Source organism: Thalassophryne amazonica, chromosome 5 (genome assembly GCF_902500255.1).
Source record: "Thalassophryne amazonica chromosome 5, fThaAma1.1, whole genome shotgun sequence".
Taxonomy (NCBI): domain Eukaryota; kingdom Metazoa; phylum Chordata; class Actinopteri; order Batrachoidiformes; family Batrachoididae; genus Thalassophryne; species Thalassophryne amazonica.
The window spans coordinates 32867504-32891735 of record NC_047107.1 but is presented as its reverse complement, the minus strand read 5'-3'; the positions used below and the strand labels follow the sequence as shown (position 1 = coordinate 32891735).

At 41.8% G+C, this 24232-nt stretch overlaps 1 protein-coding gene and 1 long non-coding RNA gene across 5 annotated transcripts in view; both read right to left on the bottom strand.

Annotated features, from left to right (window-relative positions):
- Positions 1 to 24232, bottom strand: part of adgra2 (adhesion G protein-coupled receptor A2) — a 180856-nt gene that overhangs the window by 137309 nt on the left and 19315 nt on the right. The gene's annotated exons all lie outside the window — the stretch shown is intronic.
- LOC117510288 lies at positions 555 to 21865 on the bottom strand. The gene is made up of 4 exons (XR_004560667.1): positions 21853 to 21865; positions 21723 to 21726; positions 6359 to 6365; positions 555 to 775 (listed from the first exon to the last, which is right to left on the bottom strand). It is a non-coding gene; the product is annotated as an uncharacterized LOC117510288 (long non-coding RNA).

Sequence of the window (24232 nt, the reverse complement as noted above, 5' to 3'; positions counted from 1 at the left end):
CTAATAAAGTCAATCCCTTCCACTTGGGGTCAACACAGCTGATCAGAGGTGGATCAGCATATTGAATTGGCACGAGTTTGACACTGGATGCCCTTCCTGACGCAACTCCACATTACATGGAGAAATGTGGCAGGGGTGCGGTTTGAATGGGGAACCTTCCGCACTGAAGCCAAGTGCATGAATAACTTATCCACCACCACTGCTATGACCATATAGTCCATGAGCCAGTCGTCAATTTTGACCTAATCGGTAACACTGAAGGTGACTAAACGACACTTAGAATCCAGCCTCAGTGCACCATGGCCTACACAAAATGTGTGATAGCCATCCCAGGGTGGTAGCTGTAGCCAGGTTGGGATCAATGAAGAATTACATAGAGGTCAAAATTTTAAAATGCTCCACTCACATTGAACACTATATCATATTATTTGTCTCATCATAACAATTCCAAAAAAGTATAGTTTGTACTATCTATGATGGAATGTTCTGGGGTTATGGGGAAAAAACAGCAAAAATGGTGACAAAGGTCAATTTCAGTTTGTACAGGGGTCAAAAGTTAAAGTTGCTAAAATTCAGTAAAAAAAAAAGATGCAAATTATTGTTTGGGTTAATAGGGTTCTAATAAAGAATAGTTTGCACCATCTGTCATACTTAGTTATTATGTTACAGGATAATATATGTCATATGTCTTAGAATCCAATAGATGTTGACCTTTTATGACCTTTACCTTGGAGACCAAACATTCAACACAGTCAAAATTATTCCATTTATTAATCTTTTAATTTCAACCAATAATTTGCAACATTCTGTACTGAAATTGGAGCAACTTTAACTTTTGACCCCTGTACAAACTGAAACTGACCTTTGTCACAATTTATGCTGTTTTTACTCCATAACTCCAAAACATTCCATCACAGATAGTCCAAAATATACCTTTTTGGAATTGTTATAACCAGACAAGTAATGTGATATAGTTTTCAACATGATTGGAGCATTTTTAAAGTTTGACCTCTGTGTAATTCTTCATTGATCCCTACCTGGCTACAGGTGCCACCTTGGGATGGCTATCATAGATTTTTGTGTAGGCCATGATACACTGAGGCTGGATTCTAAGTGTTGTTTAGTCGCCTTAAGTGGTACCGAAAACCTGCTTGGCCCATGGACTAATACCTAATGAACATGGTCAATCCCACACTTGGCACTGTGCTGATTTTTCCTGCCACTTAAATAACTGTGTATACTCAGACAAGCCGCAGATGGATTTGCTCATTGTGCATCACTCGTTTTTATGCCCTATCAAGATGGAGCCTGAACCTAAAACTGTCCCAAAATCTTCAGCATCTTCATTTCTACATTTACACAGAAAACGTGTGTCTGGAGATATATAAATTTTACAGAGACTTAGTCCTTGAGACATGGAGGAATTGACTTTTACTTTTTTAATGACTTTTATTATATGGTTACAACGGTACGTGCGCTCTGATTGGCTGATTTATGGTCTTATTTTTTCCCATATCAGACCATTACAATAACAATCGGTCCAGATCACGGATCAGATTTGCGACTTTATCTACAATTTTCATGGTGCACAATAAAACAAAACAAAACCCAAATAAAGAAAATGGAGGAATTAACAGCAAACGAGCTTGAAGTGGACGTGCAAAATGAAATGAAGACCAACAAGATGAAAACACACAAACCAGAAAGCTAAAAACACGATTAGAAAAACCAAATTGGACATGAACATTCTCCATAAATATTTAAATGGCATCAGAAAAAACATACAGATTGAAAGCTTACCAGCTAACAACTGGACCATCTGTTAGCAAGTGGAGTTGAAGAACGAGAACAGGTCTGACTACGAGCCCAGCACCGTCAACAGCTTTCATATTCGGGCGATATTGGAAGTTTGCGTGTTTATATACATATACTCAACAAAAATATAAACGCAACACTTTTGGTTTTGCTCCCATTTTGTATGAGATGAACTCAAAGATCTAAAACTTTTTCCACATACACAATATCACCATTTCCCTCAAATATTGTTCACAAACCAGTCTAAATCTGTGATAGTGAGCACTTCTCCTTTGCTAAGATAATCCATCCCACCTCACAGGTGTGCCATACCAAAATGCTGATTAGACACCATGATTAGTGCACAGGTGTGCCTTAGACTGCCCACAATAAAAGGCCACTCTGAAAGGTGCAGTTTTGTTTTATTGGGGGGGATACCAGTCAGTATCTGGTGTGACCACCATTTGCCTCATGCAGTGCAACACATCTCCTTTGCATCATCCGTGAAGAGAACACCTCTCCAACGTGCCAAACGCCAGCGAATGTGAGCATTTGCCCACTCAAGTCGGTTACAACGACGAACTGGAGTCAGGTCAAGACCCCGATGAGAACGACAAGCATGCAGATGAGCTTCCCAGAGACGGTTTCTGACAGTTTGTGCAGAAATTCTTTGGTTATGCTAACCGATTGTTCCAGCAGCTGTCCGAGTGGCTGGTCTCAGACGATCTTGGAGGTGAACATGCTGGATGTGGAGGTCCTGGTCTGGTGTGGTTACACGTGGTCTGCGGTTGTGAGGCTGGTTGGATGTACTGCCAAATTCTCTGAAACGACTTTGGAGACGGCTTATGGTAGAGACATGAACATTCAATACACGAGCAACAGCTCTGGTTGACATTCCTGCTGTCAGCATGCCAATTGCACGCTCCCTCAAATCTTGCGACATCTGTGGCATTGTGCTGTGTGATAAAACTGCACCTTTCAGAGTGGCCTTTTATTGTGGGCAGTCTAAGGCACACCTGTGCACTAATCATGGTGTCTAATCAGCATCTTGGTATGGCACACCTGTGAGGTGGGATGGATTATCTCAGCAAAGGAGAAGTGCTCACTATTACAGATTTAGACTGGTTTGTGAACAATATTTGAGAGAAATGGTGATATTGTGTATGTGGAAAAAGTTTTAGATCTTTGAGTTCATCTCATACAAAATGGGAGCAAAACCAAAAGTGTTGCATTTATATTTTTGTTGAGTGTAATAGCCATATAATAAACAAATTATTAACCTCACTTGCTCGGTCTGTACAAGAAAATATCAGACCTCTGTGGTTTTTGCACGGACCTTCCTATGCTCAGTCCACACTGTCAACAGCTCGATCAGCTATTTTCCAATACAGATCTTGCTCTCATTTAATAATCTTTTAGTATCTCTTTTTCAGTTTGTTTGAAGCTTCTTTTAACATTATAACAAATCGGCAGCACAGTGGATCAGTGCTTAACACTGTTGTTTCACAGCAACATTGTCGTGGCATCACTTCCCACCTATGACCTTTCTGTGTGGAGTTTGCATGGTCTCCCCGTGTTTGCGTGGGTTCCCTCTGGGTGCTCAGACTTCCTCCCACATACAAAGACATGCAGGTTAGGTGAATTGGAAACTTTAAACTGTCCATAGGTGTGCGCGTGGGTGTGAATGTGTTGGTTGTCTATATGTGGCCCTGCGATAGACTTGCGACCTATCCAGGGTGTACCCCACCTCACGTTCTATGACTACTGGGGTAGGCTCCAGCCCCCTGTGACCCATAGCCAGTGCCTGGGGGGCTCTTCCTGTTGACTCCAAAGGATAGGACTTCAACCCATGGTGTGTGACAGTGTTTGGGGGCTCTGTTAGTGCATGCCTCTTTGGACAATCCCATGTGGGCATTGGCCCACTGTCTTTGTGGGTTCTCAGGCCCTGTCCGCTATATTCACTATGGGGTCTGTGTCCTATATTGCGTGCTCATGGGGCTGCCTCATGCCTGGCTACAAGGTGGTTGGGTGCCGTACAAGATTCAAGATTCTTTTATTTGTCCCCAAGGGGAAATTTGTCTTGGACACACAGGCAGCCACATAAAATACACTAACCAAGTACAGACATGACAAGACAGACCCAGACAATACAATACAATCACAATAACACATTAACGACCTGCTCTTTGGTTTGAGTTCAGGAGGTTCACTGATATAGGGAGGAATGAGTTTTTATACCTGTTTAGGTATCTCTTTTTGTTTTTAGATGGAACTCGGTAGCGGCGTCTCATATCAGTAAAGAACATGGGAGGGGTCAGACGTTATTTTCCTCACCTGTTTAATACCAGCCTCCTCAAATATCTGCTGTAATGATGGATACTCTCTTACTCCCATCACTTTATGTGCTGTGCAAGATCCTATCGCACGTCTCCTCCCACTGGGTTGTGGGTGCTTTGTGGCCTGTGGAGTTACCGTAGCTACAGGTCCCTCTACATGCTCGTGGGGCCTTACCTGCAGTTTTAGGGCTATGTGACACTGATGCAACTCCTTAAAATTCTTCATAACTCACAACACCTGACACATCATTACATCTACTACACAGTGCACATCGATTCACAGCTTACCCACACACACATGCACATATACATTTGTGTAACTCATGTTTACTCAGTTATACCCATTAATTAATGCAAATTCTGCACATTTTTATGATTGCTGCAATGAATATGAGCACCTGCATGTGTTCTTCCTCTTAAAATTTCTCTTTTCAGCAAATCACTATTGCAGTAATTAACTTGTATAAGATGTAACTCATACTACAGTGACATGCAGACAAGGGGGGAAGGCTTGGATGCTCTTCTAGACTGAATGCATGCACTTTCATGAGTGCTGTTCTGGCTGGTGTTTAAAATTATGAATGCTTTTTTCAGATGTTTAATCATTAGTTGCCATAATGCAGCTTCAGCGTTCACTGGTATGTGATGGCATGTGAAAAAGTAGCAAAGTGAAACAAAGAGTCTTTTTCATGTGCTGAACCACAACTGCTCCTCCCTGAGATGTGAAATTCACTTTGCTGGTTTCCTCAATTTGTTTTCTGAAGCCACAAAGCCTTTGATGGACACATACAGGAACAGCAACATGTGTCTGATCATATTTGTTCACTTGAGGCAGCATCACTTTTTGCTTTCCGTATGGACACTACTGAGGTATCATCTTTGTGGTGGACCCATGGAGGAGCCAGCAGCTGTGCACACTCCTCTTCCTGTATATAGATTTTCACATCAGAGCCTGGTGCACAGGAACCAAAAACTCAGCTTTCTATCCTTGATGCTCACCACAGAGAGAAGACGTCAGCACCAAAGAAAGTCCTGTTTCATGATGCTTACTACTAAAGGTTTGGTGTCATTATCTTTGTACCTCTCCTCTTCTTTCCCCAAGTAGTCATTTTTTAATACCACCATGCTGCCAACAGCAGATGTTTTTTGTGAATTGTCTCTGGGGCAACTGGAGCTTGATCAGCCAAAATTGTCCTGGAGGCAAACTAGAATTTTTTGAAAGGATTCTTTACCATTGACATATATGATCACATGTACCCTGTAAAAAGTAGAGATAGATAGATGACAGCTCACTATACAAATAGGAAGTCAGTTTTCAAGTAAAAGAAGTGATTGCATCAATTCACTGGCACCTGGATTGATCGAAATGTATTGGGAAAGGGCCGTTATGAATCAAGTGAGTGAAGCTGCTCTCCTACTACTTGCACACCTTCAAACTCTTGTGTTTGAAGGTCAGAGCGAGATGGGCCACATTTATGTTAACACTCTGGGGTCTGAGGGCATTTTTTGGATGGTTCACTCGCTTGGCATAAATGTTTTATTATTGCTGTTAACAGCTCTCCCTGCATCCCACAATCACGTTTTATGTCTCTTTTTTTCAGGACAACCTGTGCTTTCACAATATATATGCATTTGTTGTGTTTTATAAGTGTAATAAAGGTTTACAATCAAAAATAAGAAAGAAAAAACTAAAGCGGAAAACATTTTCCACACACATTTATTCAAAACACACAGCAAACTATAATAAACAACTGTTTTGACACTTTATAAAGGTAATTTGACGTCTTGTGTGAAAGACTGTAACAACAAAAAGGTTCAAACTGTTGTGTGGGCCGCCAGAAGAGGAGGTACTGCTGGCCTACCACCAGAGGGCGCCCTGCCTGAAGTGCGGGCTTCAGGCACGAGAGGGCGCTGCCGCCACAGACACAGCGGGGGTGACAGCTGTCACTCATTATCTCATGACAGCTGTCACCCATCTACACTTCATCATACTACTCCATAAAACCCGGATGTCATCTCCACCTCGTTGCCGAGATATCATCGACCTGTAAAGGTAAACTCTCAGCCGTTCTGTTCGGTACCAAACGCACTTGTATTTGTGCTCTGAGTGTTTGCAGGAGTTTCTGTAGCTACTTTCAGCTGGGTGCTGGGTTTTGTGGACTGTGTAGGAGTGACGCTCTTCACCCCTCACGCCAAAACGGATAAGTAGCTCTCAGGCTCTGCACAACTGTGTTACTGTGTTTGAGGTGGAGGTGGAATCTCCACCATTGTTGTTACTGGGTGTACACACACCCACATCTTATTGTTTCTGCTCCTCGCCAGCAGTACCAGATCCGACATTCGGAGACGGTGGCCACCTGGGGACTCGGGACTTGGCGGCTCCAGTATTCTCCGGGTTCGGTGGCGGAGCAAATCCGGTTCTTCTCAGGACAGACGTCTTCTATCCTCGAGCCTGCCCACACGTCACCTTTGTGGATTCACTATTTGCAAAATTCTGTATTCCTCTGTATTGTGGTTGTGCTCATTCACAACAGTAAAGCGTTCATATTCGACTCTTTCATTGTCCGTTCATTTACGCCCCCTGTTGTGGGTCCGTGTCACTACACTTTCCCAACACAAACAATAAACACGAATGTACATTTTGAACAATATATACAAAATGGTCTATGCGAGGAGCGGTCCTCCCCCTCACTCCATTGATATGGCAAAAAAGTGCTTCACGTCGAGAAAGCAACAGAGTATCCAGTAACAGTCACATGCAAACTAGTGGAGCAATCCTGATAGTTACACACTCTTTGTTTGAGCACGTGAGTTTGTCATCGCTCTCTGTCTGCTCCATCTGCTTTCACTGATCGCTGTGCGTAATGGCACAGGGCGCGTTGGATGTACTCATTGGAGCACCTAGGGGGCTATTCAAACGGGCCAACTAGTAACATATCACTCCTGAAAATGATCTTTGGCTTTTCACGTGAGGTAAATCTGCCCTACGATTGGATTTTGGAAAACCATGTGACGGTGAACCAATTCCAATTGGACACTCACATTGCGCACGTCATCTCACAGCTTCTACACTGTAAAAAAAAAAAATAGTTGAGAATACTTCAAATTTGCAGGCAACAGTCTGCACTAAGACTTTTATGTTGTGCCGATGATGAACTATATACTATAACATATATTTCATCATAGGCACAACATAAAAGTCTTAGTGCAGACTGTTGCCTGCAAATTTGAAGTATTCTCAACTATTTTTTTTACAGTGATATGAGGAGTACAAAGATGGCCAATGGCTGGCTCAAAAGTCCGCGGAGTTAACTTTTCAGCAAAAAAAAAGTAAGTATCTATCACATATCATTAAAAAGTTATTTATAATTTAGTAAAGCTTGCTCTTAGTCGTCGTATGCGCCGGCGTCGGCCCCAGAGGATTAATGATGCCTGTAAAGTGAAAAACAAAACCATCACATCTGATAGCGTTAGCCAGTATACCCATTGGAACTTTGCATGTGGCATTTGTTAATCCCTTCATACGAGTTCAGAAAAAGAAAGCCTGTATAAGTGCTTTTTGTATTCTGCATCCTTTGAGCCGATGCACCGCTGCCTCATAAATGTATGTCATATCTGCTGCACAATGGGCTTGAATCAGCAACAACAGAAAGAAACCTGAAGAGTTCAAACTTCTTCTTTTTTTAATGTAATGAATTTCAACACTTATTTAAATTTATGTTCAGCCCATAGGTTAAAAATAAGAAGGAAGCTTCGATGGTCTCAGATGAAACCCGACTGGAAGAAGAAAGGTTGCAGTTCCTTGACTGGCCACTTGAGGCAGCTCCAAAAACAAGTAGGATTCCTTTTAACTCCATGTTAAAATGTCCAACTGTAGAGCAGAAATAAACATGTTTACAGCCTCTTACGAAAAATAATTTTGGGCTCTAGATAGTTTCTTCCTCCATAACAACTGCACAGGGGTTGAATCGTTTTTGAATTTCATACTTTAAGATGTTTTAAGCCATAAAGTTATGTATAAATGGGAGTGTGGTTGCTTTGAGTGACAGTGGCTGAGTCCAGTGTCTCTGCCTCTTGGAACACCGGAGAATAATATGTGTTGTTGTGTGGTGAAACACCCTAACAAATCATCCAAGACATCCCTGCTGCAATATTCAAGCTGAGTGAAACTCTGGTCGTATTTAATGTTGTATGCTAATGATGTTAGCACTTTTAGCAGCTACGGTGCATCCGGAAAATATTCACAGTGCTTCACTTTTTCCACATTTTGTTATGTTACAGTCTTATTCCAAAATGGAGTAAATTACTTTTTCTCCTCAAAATTACTCACAACACCCCGTAATGATAACATGAAAAAGTTTTTTGAAATTTTTTGCAAATTTATTAAAAATAAGAAAGTAATAAATCACATGTGAATAAGTATTTACATCCTTTGCTCAATACTTTTTTGCTGCACATTTGGTAGCAATTATGAATATGATGCCATAAGCTTGGTGCACCTATCTTTGGGCTGTTTTGTCCATTCCCCGTTGTAGCACCTCTCAAACTCCATCAGGTTGGATGGGGACCGTCGGTGCACAGCCATTTTAAAAAACACCTAAGAAATCACACGTACATAAGTATTCACGCCCTTTGCTCAATACTTTGTTGATGCACCTTTAGCAGCAATTACATATTCAAGTCTTCTTGAATATGATGCCACAAGCTTGGTGCACCTATCTTTGGACAGTTTTGCACATTCCTCTGTGCAGCTCCATCAGGTTGGATGGGGAGCGTCGGTGCACAGACATTTTCAGATCTCTCCAGAGATGTTCAATCGGATTCAGGACTGGGCTCTGGTTGAGCCACTCAAGGACATTCACAGAGTTGTCCTGAAGCCACTCCTTTGATCTTGGCTGTGTGTTTAGGGTCACTGTCCTGCTGAAAGATGAACTGTTACCCCAGTCAGAGGTCAAGAGCGCTCTAGAGCAGGTTTTCATCCAGGATGTCTCTGTACATTGTTACATTCATCTTTCGCTCAATCCTGACTAGTCTCCCAGTTGCTACCACTGAAAAAAAAACCCACAGCACGATGCTGCCACCACCATGCTTCACTGTAGTGATGTTGCCTGGTTTCCTTGAAACATGTTGTCTAGCATTCACGCCAAATTTCAATGTTCGTCTCATCAGACCAGAGAATTTCATTTCTCATGGTCCGACCTGGAGTTTGGCAAACTCCAGGTCGGCCACCATGTGCATTTTACTAAGGAGTGTCTTCGAGGCCCATTCTGGGGAAGGGTACAGAAAATTTCTGCTGCTTTGTCAGTCCCAATGAGCACAGTGGCCTCCATCATCCATAAATGGAAGAGGTTTGGATCCACCTGGAGTCTTCCAAGAGCTGGCCGCCCATCTAAACTGAGCAATCCAGGGTAAAGGGCCTTAGTCAGAGACGTGACCAAGAACCTGATGGTCACTCTGTCAGAGCTCCAGCATTCCTCTGTGGAGAGGGGAGAACCTTCCAGAAGGACAACCATCTCTGCAGCAATTCACCAATCAGGCCTGTATGGTAGAGTGGCCAGAAGGAAGCCACTCCTTAGTAAAAGAAACATGGTAGCCCACCCGGAGTTTGCCAAAAGACACCTGAAAGGGAAAGGGTTTTTGAGAAATAGCCTTTTCCCCCATCAGTCCCCAGGTCATCAGTTTTTGCTAGATTTTTACATTTGATCTTTTGGTTTGACATTAAGTTCTTATTACATGTATCTCTAGAAAGGTCGGGGATGTTGGGATAGTGGAAATAATTGTCTCAGATTTCCTAAAACCTTTTAAACCCAGACATGCACGTGATATAAAATCATCATTGGATTATTTAATCTTTTCCAAACCAAATCAGTAAAGAAAGAAAACGTGTTTTTTTTTTTATCTGCAAGTCACATTAATGAATCAGATGTAACATCCATCATGTAACTTCCATCGCATGGAATTTTTCACAACACTGAAGCCAGTGCTGCCAAGTGTCTCAGTATCTGTCCTCTGCTGCAGTCAGGATATTAGGGAGCCTACTTCTCCTATATACCTGGAGTCTACAATCAGGAATCGTTGTTAGTTTTCATAGAATTTTGAAATAAAATTTGATGAAATTCGTCTTTTTCTTGTAATGTCTGTCACACTCATATTTTTGTTTTCATAAAAAAAAAAAAAAACATCACTGGATATCTTTCCTTCCCTGCTTAAATATGTCAAGACCTTAACTACGCCCACACACAAGATTAAGGACTTATGGCTTGAACTTTTAGTGTGAGACTGGTTCAAATGGCTCAGACTCCTAACAAATGTTACGGTGGAATTGCTCATTTGCTTCGAGACACTGCACCCCCTCTGCTTCCATCAACATGCATACCACAGATATTGAAGCCATATTTCTGCTCTCTGGATCCAGATGGACTTTACCATATACATAATTTCAGTGGACGATAGCTAATTGGCCTGTGACACCTTGACAATTTATTCAGCGTATGCCAACTTATGGAACAGCATTGCCATACTATGCCGTATACAGTGGTGGGCACAGTTCCGCTAATCTGCTAACCACTAATTAACGAAGCTAACTTTTTTGTTAGTGAATTAGCTTTTCAGCTAACTTCAAAAACGATCAGCGAACCAATTAGCTTCCAATAAATTTAGTTCCGGTAACTTTTGGACCACTAACGTTTTTTTACATAGTTAGTAATGGTGAAAAACATTTATAAACCCTGTTGGTTCCTGTCTGCTACATATTTTGCAGCAGTGAGACAGCTGAGAGGAGCTGAGCTCAACTCTACCCCAGCAGAAGGGGCCTGGCTGCCAGACTACCACAAAAAAAACAAAAACAAAAGTCATTACCCTTGACAGCATAGAGTCCAAAAAGTCTATTAAGTTGTGAGTCAGGTCGACAACCATGTGATAATTCCGGGGTCAAAATGCATAGAACACTGCCATCTGCTGGGGCCCAGTTATATCACACGGTTGTCTAATCACAACTTAACAGACTTTTTGGTTTTGCAAATACTTTTTTTTAACAAATTTTAAAAAATACATATTTTACAAAAGCACATTTATTTGTAAACACCAACATACACATTGCATTAATTTGTGTTGGTTTTTACATAGAATCAATTAGTCAACCAATCAGTATGAGCAAAAGCTCAGTTTACTCATAATCCCTTTGGGTGTTTGTGTGTTACTATTCAAATCTTCAGAATGAATGCATTATTTTAAAATTAAAAGATATATGTTATATTTTCACTTTGAAAATGTGTTATATTTTTACTTTCACAGACTTCACATTAATGTAGTTAAACTATCTGGATTAATTTGGTTTATAAATCAAAACCATAAGTCAAACCTTGACACTGTATGCGGTCAAGGTAAATGACACTTCCCTACAGCAGTGGGCAGGGCGTACAAAGACAGAAGCACTGACTGATTGGCTCAAAATCAAAATCCGCTTTTTCGTAGCTGGGAGTGTACTGGAAACAATACTGAAAGTTATTGGTAGCTGTAGATAATTTTTTTGGTGGTTTATTGGTTCAGCATTATAAAAGATAACTTTTCAGTTTGCTGATTAGCGGTTATCAAAGCTAACTTTTTTATTAGCTGTGCCCACCACTGGCCGTATACTAACGTGTGCTTAACTTATACAAAATGTACCCATAACTTATGGGATGTATGCATGCCGGCGTATTTTTTAAATGCATTAGCATACGTAGGCTAAATCGTCAAGGTGTGACAGGGCCATAAGCTCTGCACATGTGGAGCCTTTTACAATAATGTGTCCGTGAATGAGCGTTTCTTCCAGTTCATGCCTGCTGTCCTCAAAAGGTCACCCCCCTCCCCCCCACTGGAACCCGTCTCCTCTTGGGCCCACACAGGAAACCACAAGCAGAATGAAGGTCTTATGAAGGAATTTACATTTAATAATAATTCACCTGCAGGCAAATCTGCCTCATTTGAACAAATATTGCATGTTCAGGAGTCAAACTATTCTTTAAAACATTGACATTGTTCACTGTGGAGACCCCTACAGGCCCCGCCCCTGTGACACCTAAAATTGTTGATCTTTATGCCACAAAGCCAATAGGGAGGTGCAGGTTGAGTGTAATAAAGACAGTGAAACCAACCAACAGTTCACTGTGTAAACATCATTTAACTTTGGAAGGACGTCTGACCCTTCAGGACCACACGCGAGCTGAAAGACAAGAACCCTTGAAAGGGACCACAAATGCACTGTAAATCCGCCCTCAAAGCTCACACCAGTGGGTGCCGGATAATGAGAGTCATTTCCAAGAAACTCCATTCCTCAGTTAAACTTGGTTTAATTAGCGTCCTAATTCGATGATGCATTCACTGACACACACACAGCAGAATGTAAAGTAAGATAAACAAACAAATGCAACTTTGAGATTGTTTCTCTTTTAATCAAAGTCTGGAGAAGATCATCCACAACTGAACTCACACTTTAATTACACTGTATTTTCATCCATTATTGTTGGTTAGTTTGTGACCAGAATTACTCAAAATAATTACAGGCTGATTTTTATCACAGTCAATGGAGAAGTGAGACATGGGCCAAGAAAGAACTTGGTGGAGCAAGAATATTTTGTTAGAGTCTGTGCTAATTCTTTGTTTTATGTTAGCTATTAAGTATTTGTGTCATTTGTTTGGAAGTTCTGAGAAATATAAGTTAAGTTTTACTTTATCATGTGTCCAAGTCTCAGATACAGGGAGATCTCCTCCTGTTGGTGAGAGCCAGTAACATTAGAAATGTGAGACTAAACCACACCGATGTTAACACCCACAAGGTATAAAAGGTGTTGTATGACTCATTTTAGGGGCCTTTCACAAGATGGACACTGTCTGTGAGGGTCCCAGGCCTGGTTTCTAACGTGACCTTGAATAAACTCAAAATGAGGAATACAATCGTTTGTTTTTTGGTAAGGGGCAGAATTTTACATAAAAGAACCAGGTAGAAATAACAATTTCACATAGATTTCATCAATCTAAAAAAAAAAAAAAAAAAATAGATGCATTTTTGTCAGGTTTTTTTTTGCAAAATAACAGATAGGCTTCTTTAAGAAATGTAAACAGAGTACATTTCTATAGCACTGATGTCAGCATGCTGCCATGCAACACACTCAACTCACCAGGAGCAACTTGGGAATTAAGTACCTTGCTCAAGGGACCTTATTGATTTTGTCCAATGGGGAATCAAACCGATTTTGTCACCGCCTGTTGTGACAGCAGCATTATTGATCATATAGTTGGTCCAGGCTGGTTCACTCTGACTTGATGTGTTTTTAATGCTCACTTCATAGACATTGTGCAGGGTCCTACAATGCTACCAAATTAATGTACGAGGTCTGTCCGTAAAGTATAGGTCCTTTTTATTTTTTTCAAAAACTATATGGATTTCATTCATATGTTTTTACGTCAGACATGCTTGCACCCTCGTGCGCATGCGTGGGTTTTTCCACGCCTGTCGGTGACGTCATTCGCCTGTGAGCACTCCTTGTGGGAGGAGTCGTCCAGCCCCTCGTCGGAATTCCTTTGTCTGAGAAGTTGCTGAGAGACTGGCGCTTTGTTTGATCAAAGTTTTTTCTAAACCTGTGAGACACATCGAAGTGGACATGGTTCGAAAAATTAAGCTGGTTTTCAGTGAAAATTTTAACAGCTGATGAGAGCTTTTGAGGTGATTCTGTCGCTTTAAGGACTTTTCACAGTGCGAGACGTCACTCAGCGCTCTCAGGCAGCGTCATCAGCCTGTTTCAAGCTTAAAACCTCCACATTTCAGGCTCTATTGATCCAGGACGTCGTGAGAGAACAGAGAAGTTTCAGAAGAAGTCGGTTTCAGCATTTTATACGGATATTCCACTGTTAAAGGAGATTTTTTTTAATGAAAGACGTGCGGACGGGTCCGCGCGTCGGGACGCAGCCGACGCGGTGCGGCGGCACAGGAAAAACACCTCCGTGTTGATAACCATTTGTAAAATCCAGGCGGCTTTTGATGGCTTTCAGTGGAGTGAGTATATGAGAAATTGTTTATCAGCTGGAGATGTTCCAACTTGTCCTCAAGGCTTCCAACAGAGGTGTTTTTCCTGTGGCGGAGCGTCGCGGCGGCTGCGAGCCGACGCTGCAATCCGCCTGCACGTCTTTCATTAAAAAAATCTCCTTTAACAGTGGAATATCCGGATAAAATGCTGAAACCGACTTCTTCTGAAACTTCTCTGTTCTCTCACGACGTCCTGGATCAATAAAGCCTGAAATGTGGAGGTTTTCAGCTTGAACAGGCTGATGACGCCGCCTGAGAGCGCTGCACGACGTCTCGCACCGTGAAAAGTCCTTAAAGCGACAGTGTCACCTCAAAATCTCTCATCAGCTGTTAAAATTTTCACTGAAGACCAGCTTAATTTTTCAAACCATGTCCACTTCGATGTGTCTCACAGGTTTAGAAAAAATTTTGATCAAACAAAGCGCCAGTCTCTCAGCAACTTCTCAGACAAAGGAATTCCGACGAGGGGCTGGACGACTCCTCCCACAAGGAGTGCTCACAGGCGAATGACGTCACCGACAGGCGTGGAAAAACTCACGCATGCGCACGAGGGTTCAAGCATGTCTGACGTAAAAACATATGAATGAAATCCATATAGTTTTAGAAAAAAATAAAAAGGACCTATACTTTACGGACAGCCCTCGTACAACTGACCGCAAAACTTTGCAAAATAAACCAATAATAATAGTGCAGTGGTTTGTAGCAGTGGTGGGCACAGATAACCAAAAAATTAACTTCAATAACAGATAATCAGATAACTGAACAGCCAGGTGTGAGAGTTCCTTAAGCCTGATTATTATAAAAAAAATAAAAAATCCGATGGTTTTTTTTCCTGCCTATTTTTAACAAATCTGGCAATAAGATATCATTCACATCATAAACTCTACAGTGACTGATTAGTCTGGAACAGCATGTGTCCTTATTTGTTACAATACGAGGTCTGTGAGAAATGTATCGGACCTTTTTATTTTTTTCAAAAACCATATGGATTTGAATCACGTATTGCATCAGACAAGCTTGAACCTTCGTGCGCATGCGTGAGTTTTTTCACGCCTGTCGGTTGCGTCATTCGCCTGTGAGCAGGCTTTGTGTGAGCAGTGGTCCACCCCTCTCGTCTGATTTTTATTGCGAATAAATGTCTGAACGATTTGGAGCTTTGCTGCATCAGTTTTTTTCCAGAAACTGTGAGAGACCTCCAGGTGGACACCGTTCGGTAAATTAATATGACTTTCAGGGACGATTTTATGGGGATTACACAGATTAAGGAGTGTTACTGCTGCTTTAAGGATGGCCCACAACTGCTGAGAGCGCAGCGCGCTCCCAGCGCCGACCGACATGCTCAGACCCCGCTGAAACAACCAGATCATTTCCAGCGTGAAGGCTTTGTTGATCCAGGACCTCGTCTGACTTTCACAAAAAGGCAGGAGACGTGGACATCAGCACTTTTTCGGCACATTCCACTGTTACAGGAGTTTTTTTCATGGAAAGAAAAGCGGAGGGACGCGCCACGGAGCTGTTCATTACGCGGGACAAAACCACCTCGGTGTTGGTCTCACAGGACGGCTTTCAGGTGGATTTCAGATGGATTCCGGTTGCTTTTCATTCGTGTGATTATCGGATTGTGATTGTGCATGAGCTGGACATGCCAGAACATGTCCCGTGAGGCTTCATAACGGCATTGCTTTGCGCCATGCGTCGCGGTGGAGCCGCTCCTCTTTCCATGACAAAAACTCCTGTAACAGTGGAATGTGCCATTCATTTCTAAACTGGACGCTGTCTTGAGCCGGTATGTCGTCTGACTAGCACAGGAATTGTGAAAAGATGTGGACATCAGCACTTTTTCAGCACATTAAAACAGACTTGTGGAGGAGTTCCGCGCGTTGCGGTGGAGCCGCATGGCACAAAGCAACGCCATGATGAAGCCTTCCAGGACATGTTGGGGCAGGTCCAGCTCATGCTCAATCACAATCGGATAATCACATGACTGAAAAGCAACCGGAATCCATCTGAAATCCACCTGAAAGCCATCCTGTGAGACTAACACCGAGGTGGTTTTGTCCCGCGTAATGAACGGCTCCATGGCGTGTCCCTCCGCTTTTCTTTCCATGAAAAAAACTCCTGTAATGGTGGAATGTGCCAAAAAAAGTGCTGATGTCCACGTCTCCTGCCTTTTTGTGAAAGTCAGACGAGGTCCTGGATCAACAAAGCCTTCACGCTGGAAATGATCTGGTTGTTTCAGCGGGGTCTGAGCATGTCGGTCGGCGCTGAGAGCGCGCCTCAGCAGTTGTGGGCCGTCCTTAAAGCGGCAGTAACACTCCTTAATCTGTTTAATCCCCATAAAATCGTCCCTGAAAGCCATATTAATTTTCCGAACGGTGTCCACCTGGAGGTCTCTCACAGTTTCTGGAAGAAAAAATGATGCAGCAAAGCTCCAAATCGTTCAGACATTTATTCGCAATAAAAATCCGACGAGAGTGGTGGACCACTGCTCACACAAAGCCTGCTCACAGGCGAATGACGCAACCGACAGGCATGAAAAAACTCACGCATGCGCACGAAGGTTCAAGCTTGGCTGATGCAATCACATGTGATTCAAATCCATATGGTTTTTGAAAAAAATAAAAAGGTCCGATACTTTTCTCACAGACCTCGTATACTCATATACTCATTTTTTTCATTTATTGCAGCAGTGTTTCTGCATTTAGCAGCTTTTCTATGTCAAACAGAGAAAAGAAATAATGCATAAATTAATTTAGAAGGAGGATAACATGTTTTGAAAACAGCATTTCATTTTGTCAAAGATTTGGCCAGACTATGTGTGTCTTTTTGTTTTTGTTTTTTTTGTTTTTTGTTTTTTACTTTTTTATTGTTTATAACTTGAGGAAAGTAACTTTTCATTTCTGGAAATATGTCAGCAGCAGTTGTGAGGGGGAAAAAAACCCGGCAAAAATTCCATAATTGTTTGTCTGTGTCAACAGAAGATGACTTGTTTCATCTGGAGTATAAAAGATAACGTTATTTGACACCAGCTGCCCATTTCTGTACTCTGAAAAATTCAGATATTATCATTTATCTGTTAGTTTTCTCGAGCACTGTGTTGACTTCACTAAACACAAACTTAAACAGCAGCAAAGAAAGATGTGTTGAGTTGTAAGGCTCACTGTTTATTTTTAATAATTCTTCATTAACGTGTTTGCTGAAAACTGTAGATTAATTCATGCAAAATATAAAATATAATCAGCATGTGCAGCAGCGCAACTAGAAATTTTGGGCCCTGTGACAATATTTTCTTGGACCTCAGCAATGTGAGTGTCAAACCACACACCAAAGTTTTTCAGCTGTTGATGGGTTTTGATGCACTGCCACCTGTGGGATGGGAGGTCTTAAGGTGCGTTTACACATAAGCAAGACGCGTTACGAATGTCATTTTTCTGACATTCTTAATGTGACTTAACGCATCTGAATAGGTTTCTTAATAGTGCGTGTTGGTGCGTGATATTCTTGATATTCATGGAGCATGTTTTTGCCTGTCAAAAAATCTTCCATGAATGTCACACACCACCCTTATTTCGTCTCACGTCGTGGAGGTCGCAACTGAGCATGTTGATCCGTCTTGATGAGTATTGATCCTTAATTGAACCCGACAATGTTCGTAGTGGTTCCTGTGATGGTTCTTGAAGCCCAAACTGTCACGCGTTATTACGAAGTGACACGGAACCTGTCAAGTTTTGACACGACTTGTAACGCAGCGTCACATTTCACTGCGCGCCACGACGAATCAGTTTTCTGTCACGTGCACACAATTAAACTCTGCTCCAAATGTCGGTCCACAGTTCCTGCTGAAGCGCCTCAGGACGCTCCTGCAGGTGTTCCACCTGCTGTTGTAACCGATGAGCGGGAGAACGAGTCTGAGCAACCAGAGGAGCGAGAGGAGACTCACGTGCAGCCCGACATCTCTGCATCTCCTCCAGTCCGGCGGAGGAAGAAGCGTGCGCACATTTAAACCCTGCTGCACAACATTCAGTTTGATTGCTGACACCAAGTCGGCTAAAAGTCAAATTTCGGTGCTCTTCAGCGCGCTCCTGCAGGTGTTCCACCTGCTGCATGTGCCTGATGTTTTGGAAAATGCGCCAGACGAGAGCCGCATGAAGCCACACATCTGGCTCTGTCCTCCTCCTCCTCTCTGCGCCACTCCATGGCACAGAGCCCAACTACGCATGCAGTCACAAAGTTCTTCTGAAAAACTGGAGCGATCTGAATTCGGATGGATGAATATGGGTGTGTGTGTGTGTGTGTGTGTGTGTGTGTGTGTGTGTGTGTGTGTGTGTGTGTGTGTGTGTGTGTGTGTGTGTGTGTGTGTGTGTGTGTGTGTGTGTGTGTGTGTGTGTGTGTGTGTGTGTGGAGACAATTCACCTCGTTCACAACGTGACAGAACTTAACGATGCGCTGTTACGCGCAATAGCGCGCAATACCGCGCGATAGCGCGTAACAACGTGGAACACTATTCTTGACCGTGCGTAATGGTTCCTGATAATTCTCCGCCAACATGTGCCATTAATCATAACGGGTTGTAACAGGTTGCAGCAGTTCCTGAGGACACCTGATGCCTCTGCCCCGAATAATCACATTCGTGGTCAGCTGCCAAGAATGTGTACTTTGTGGCATTCGTGACTTGTCGTCATGTGTAAACGCAGCATTAGGGTTAGGCTTGCACTCTCGTCCTTTATGGACTGAAATTCTTCCATATTACTTGAAATGTTTCAAAACATTTTACACTGTGGATGGAGAAATATGAATACCCATTCAAAACTTTCTTTTGAGGAACAGTGTTTTCAATGATCGCTATAATTTTCTCATGCATTTGTTGAAAAAGTTGGAAATAGCTCATATTTGCCCCTCAAAGGGCCAGATGATGATAACAATCATATCACTATTTTTTTTTTTTAACCTCATTAAGTAAATATTCCTTCAGCTTTTCTTTTTCATTTGGGGTCACCACAGCAGATCTGATATGAATATGCATGTTGATTTGGCAGAGGATTTACACCAGATGCCCTTCCTAATGCAACATGGAGAATGGGAAGGGGTGGCCTTAAACCAGGCGCCTTCTGCTCTAGAAACAAGCGCACAAACCACTTATCCTCCAGGCTGTCCTTTTTAAACCTCATGAATAGCATTAAATTGGGCCAATCCCAACAATGTTCTTTTTTTTTTAATGTGTTGCAGGCCCGAAATGAAGGCATAGATATTAAGAAGTGAAATGAAGTTGACCACAAAAAACATGGCATATCTTCAGACTATCTGCAATGAAGCAGAAGTCAAAGTAAATGTAAGAATCACTGTGATTTGTTTTTAATTTGCATTATCTATACTGGCACAACTTTTTCTGATATGGGATTTTTAACAGTGCTTTACTTTTTCCACATTTTATTATGTTACAGCCTTATTCCAAAATTAAGTAAATTACCTTTTCCCTCAAATTTCGACTTACAACACCCCATAATAATAACATGAAAAAGCTTTTATTTGTTTGTTTATTTATTTATCGTAAATTTATTAAAAATAAAAATTAAATAAACCCTAAGAAATCACATGAATGTAAGTATTCACACCCTTTGCTCAATAATTTCTTGATGCACCTTTGGCAGTCATTGCAACCTCAAGTCTTCTTGAATATGATGCCACAAGCTTGATACACATATCTTTGGGCAGTTTTGCCCATTTCTCTTGCAGCACCTCTCAAGCTCCATCAGGTTGGCTGGGGAGTGTCCATGCACAGCCATTTTCAGATCTCTCTAAAGATGTTCAATCACATTCAGGTCCGGGTTCTGGCTGGACCACTCAACGAGATTCACAGAGTTGTCCTGAAGCCACTTCTTTGATATCTTGTCTGTGTGTTTAGGGTCATTGTCCTGCTGAAAGATGAACTGTCACCCCAGTCTGAGGTCAAGAGCACTCTGGAGCAGGTTTTCTTCCAGGATGTCTCTGTACATTGCTGCATTCATCTTTCCGTCAATCCTGACTAGTCTCCCAGTTTCTTCTGCTGAAAAACATTCACACAGCATGATGCTGCCACCACCAGGCTTCACTGTAGGGATGGTGCCTGGTTTCCTCCAAACATGTTGTCTGGCATTCACACCAAAGAGTTCAATCTTTGTCTCATCAGCACAGAGAATTTTGTTTCTCATAGTCTGAGAGTCCATCAGGTGCCTTTTGGCAAACTCCAGGTGGGCTGCCATGTGCCTTTTACTGACGAGTGGCTTCCATCTGGCCACTCTAACATAAAGGCCTGATTGCTGGATTGCTGCAGAGATGGTTGTCCTTCTGGAAAGTTCTCCTCTCTCCACAGAGGAATGCTGGAGCTCTGATGGAGTGATCATCAGGTTCTTGGTCACCTTCCTGACTAAGGCCCTTCTCCCCCAATTGCTTAGTTTAGATGGGCAGCCAGCTCTAGGAAGAGTCCTGGTGGATCCAAATGTCTTCCATTTATGGATGACGGAAGCCACTGTGCTCATTTGGACCTTCAAAGCAGCAGAAATGTTTCTGTACCCTTCCCCAGATTTGTGTCTCAAGACAATCCTGGCTTGGACACCAAGCATGAAGTGAAAAGAATTATCATTCCTTTGACTTCATGCTTGGTTTGTGCTCTGACATGCCCTGTCAGCTGTGGGACCTTATATGTAGACAGGTGTGTGTGTTTTTCCAAATCATGTCCAGTCAATTGAATTTACCCCCGGTGGACTCCAATTAATCTGTAGAAACATCTCAAGGATGATCAGTGGAAACAGGATACGCCTGAGCACAATTTTGAGCTTCACGGCAAAGGTTGTGAATACTTATGTACATGTGATTTCTTAGTTGTTGCCTTTTTTAATACATTTGCAAAAATCTAAAAAACCAAACAAAACCTTTTCACATTGGCATTATGGGGTATTGTGTGTAGAATTTTGAGGGAAAAAAAATGAATTTAATCCATTTTGGGATAAGGTTGTAACATAAAATGTGGAAAAAGTGAAGCACTGTGAATACTTTCCGAATGCACTGCATACGTCAGTGGTATGCAGGAGAATACATTTATTTGGCTGTTATTTAGCAATTATCCTTTTCCCACCCAAACAAGGTACTGGTGGTGGCTATTACTGATAGCGGACATCTCTCCACCTAAACATTTGCCACTAGTAAGTCTTTTCAGCTGCTCCCTTGTTTTCACTCTGGGTCACCACAGCAGATGCAAGATGGATCTGCATGTTCATTTGGCACAAGTTTTAGGGTGGATGCCCTTCCTGACGCAACTCCACATTACATAGAGAAATGTGGCAGGGGTGGGGTTTGATCCGGGAACCTTCCGCACTGAAACCAAGTGCACGAACCACTAACCCTAAATGCACTAACCTAAATATTTTCCACTATACACTATAAAACTAAAAGTGCCTCCAAATCTTCAGGGTCACAGTTTATCTGTAAAATTTAAAACTGTCTTCAGATTACTTTTTAGTAAGCTGCAAAAAAGTAAAAACATCAAACCCCACCCACCTTCAACCGCTTACACCAATTAAAGATCGGGTGGGGGGGAGCTGTAGCCTATCCCAGCAGTCATAGGGCGTGAGGCGGGGTACAGCCTGGACAGGATGCCAGTCTCTCTCAGCACCACATATAGACAAACAAATTCACACCCGCACGCACACTGATGGACAATTAAAAGTTTCCACTTCAGCTAACCTGCATGTCTTTGGATGTTGGAGGAAGCCGGAGAGAACATGCAAACTCCACACAGAAATGCCATAGGTAGAAATCGATCCCATAACCTTCTTGCTGTGAGGCAACAGTGCAAACCACGAATCCACAGTGCTGCCCGCAAAACCAAACCCAAATGGTTTAATTTAATGGTTCTTTGGTTTGGTAGTAGTGGGAATAGTAGTAGTAGTAGTAGTAGTAGTAGTAGTAGTAATAGCAGTAGTCATAGTATCGTTGCAGCACTAGGAATAATAAGCCTCAAATAAAATGAAGTTCTTTGAGGAACCACAGATGGTTAGGAAATTGCGATTTGAAGCACTAAAGTGGTTCCAGAAGATGTTGAAATAACCTGATAAACAAATTCCTCAATGAGGCAAAGATTTAAAAAGGGTTTCTGAGGTCTCCCAAAAAGATTCCAGCAGGCCACATGCATAGATCTGGAAATCTAGATTTTCTTTGAAGGCAGTTCTATATAAAGCCAGAATCATTGATGTCAATTTATTTAATTCCTTATTACGTCATACACTGCACCTGAAATGTTTTGTGCTGGTGAGAATGCATGCTGTTGTGTGATGTCAAGGCAGGATTAACCCATGCCATGTGGTACTTTCACAGATGACTAATGCCACTCACGGCTGAAATGACCCATTTGTGCGCAACATGCTCAGGTGGTATTATCCTGCTATTAGGTGAATAAAGGCTGTGGAAATTTCCAAGACTATACCCAGAAAAGGATAGCCTTGTAACTAATAATAAGAATAATAAGAATAAAAATAATAAAAATAATAATAATAAGTAATAATAACAAAAACTAGTCTGGCTCCACAGAGGAGAAAAAAATGCAACAGGAAGAAAACTAAAAACAGGGTATTCACCCACTTGCAGAATTACCCGCAGGATGAAATATGTAATGTCTAGAGGTCCACACCATCAAAGAGCTCCTGGCTGGCACTGCCATGCACAGATCACGTGAGATCACCAGCAACAGGATGAAATATGTCATGTCCAGCAGTCCACACCACCAAAACACAATTCACTGATTCACCATTTACTAATATCTATTCCACATACCTTGGCGATTCAAAATATTCAAATCCCCATTTCCATATAAGCCATGTAAAAAAGTACAACGGCAGAGAAAAAATGGAAAAACAACCCAGTCTCCTGAGTTTGTTATATGGCGGACCTTTAATCCAGCCAGGCCACGCCCTGCCATGACTTAACACAGTTGCTATCGACTTTGCTCCAACTGTCAATAAGCAGAGAGAGCATGGTAATGTTAAATGGTTGAAGTGACCGCTTACAGCCATTTACAACTTTTATTGAACATGGAGCTTCAAATTGTTACAAAACACATTGATTCACAATGGTTTGAGTCTATTTTCTGATTTTACTGCATATGGCCTTAAATATTTACATTATATTCACATTGTACATCTTCCTCGCTAACCGAATTACACACACTGGGGACAGTTATCATAGCAACACTGAACCGGTCTGCATATTATTTGGATCCAAGGGTCAAAGAGTGAGGAATAATATTTTGGCCCGACTGACTATACACAGAAAAATTTCACACTTTCTACAACAGATTCCAAGATGACCTTTCTGATTAGGCCATGTGCAGAAATTTACAAAGATTTGCTATCTCACAACTTTTTGTTTACATTGACACTAAAAGTGCTGTCAGAGTGATGACTGGTAGTGAGTGGAGCAGATATAGTCAAAGTTTCCAAGTTTAAGTACTGTTGCAAAGTAGCATTTCAAGTCAGAGAGGGGATGGAGCAGGAAGTAACGTCATCACATAACAAACAGAATAAATGTTCAACAATCACTTTGTCAAAGTGTATATAGTTTATTTGTGTTTCATTTATAGTTTGTATACAGAAAACTGGAACCAAAAATTTGGGGAAACCAGGGCATGGTGAATCAAGGGGCACAGCGAATCAGTAGCTATGTCTGCAAAACTGCATATATAGCTGTTATGCCATATTTTTATGCATAAAGACATCCCCTTTATAAATTAGTGTTTTGTTTTTGGATACATTAAGGGTAAAACTAAGTGGGCAGTGAAGTCAGTTTTTTCCTATCAAAAATTAATTTCTTGGATGTCAGTGTATTTGTATTTATTTCTCACAACAGAGGAAAGGTGGCCCAAAAAATTGTTATTAGTTAGAAGACTACCCCATCCAACTGATGAGCATGTGTTATGTCTTCTCCAGACTATCAGCTATTTGATAACATGACTCATGTGTGTCACATGCACCCGGGGCACATTGAATCAGTCTAGAAAGTGATTTACTAA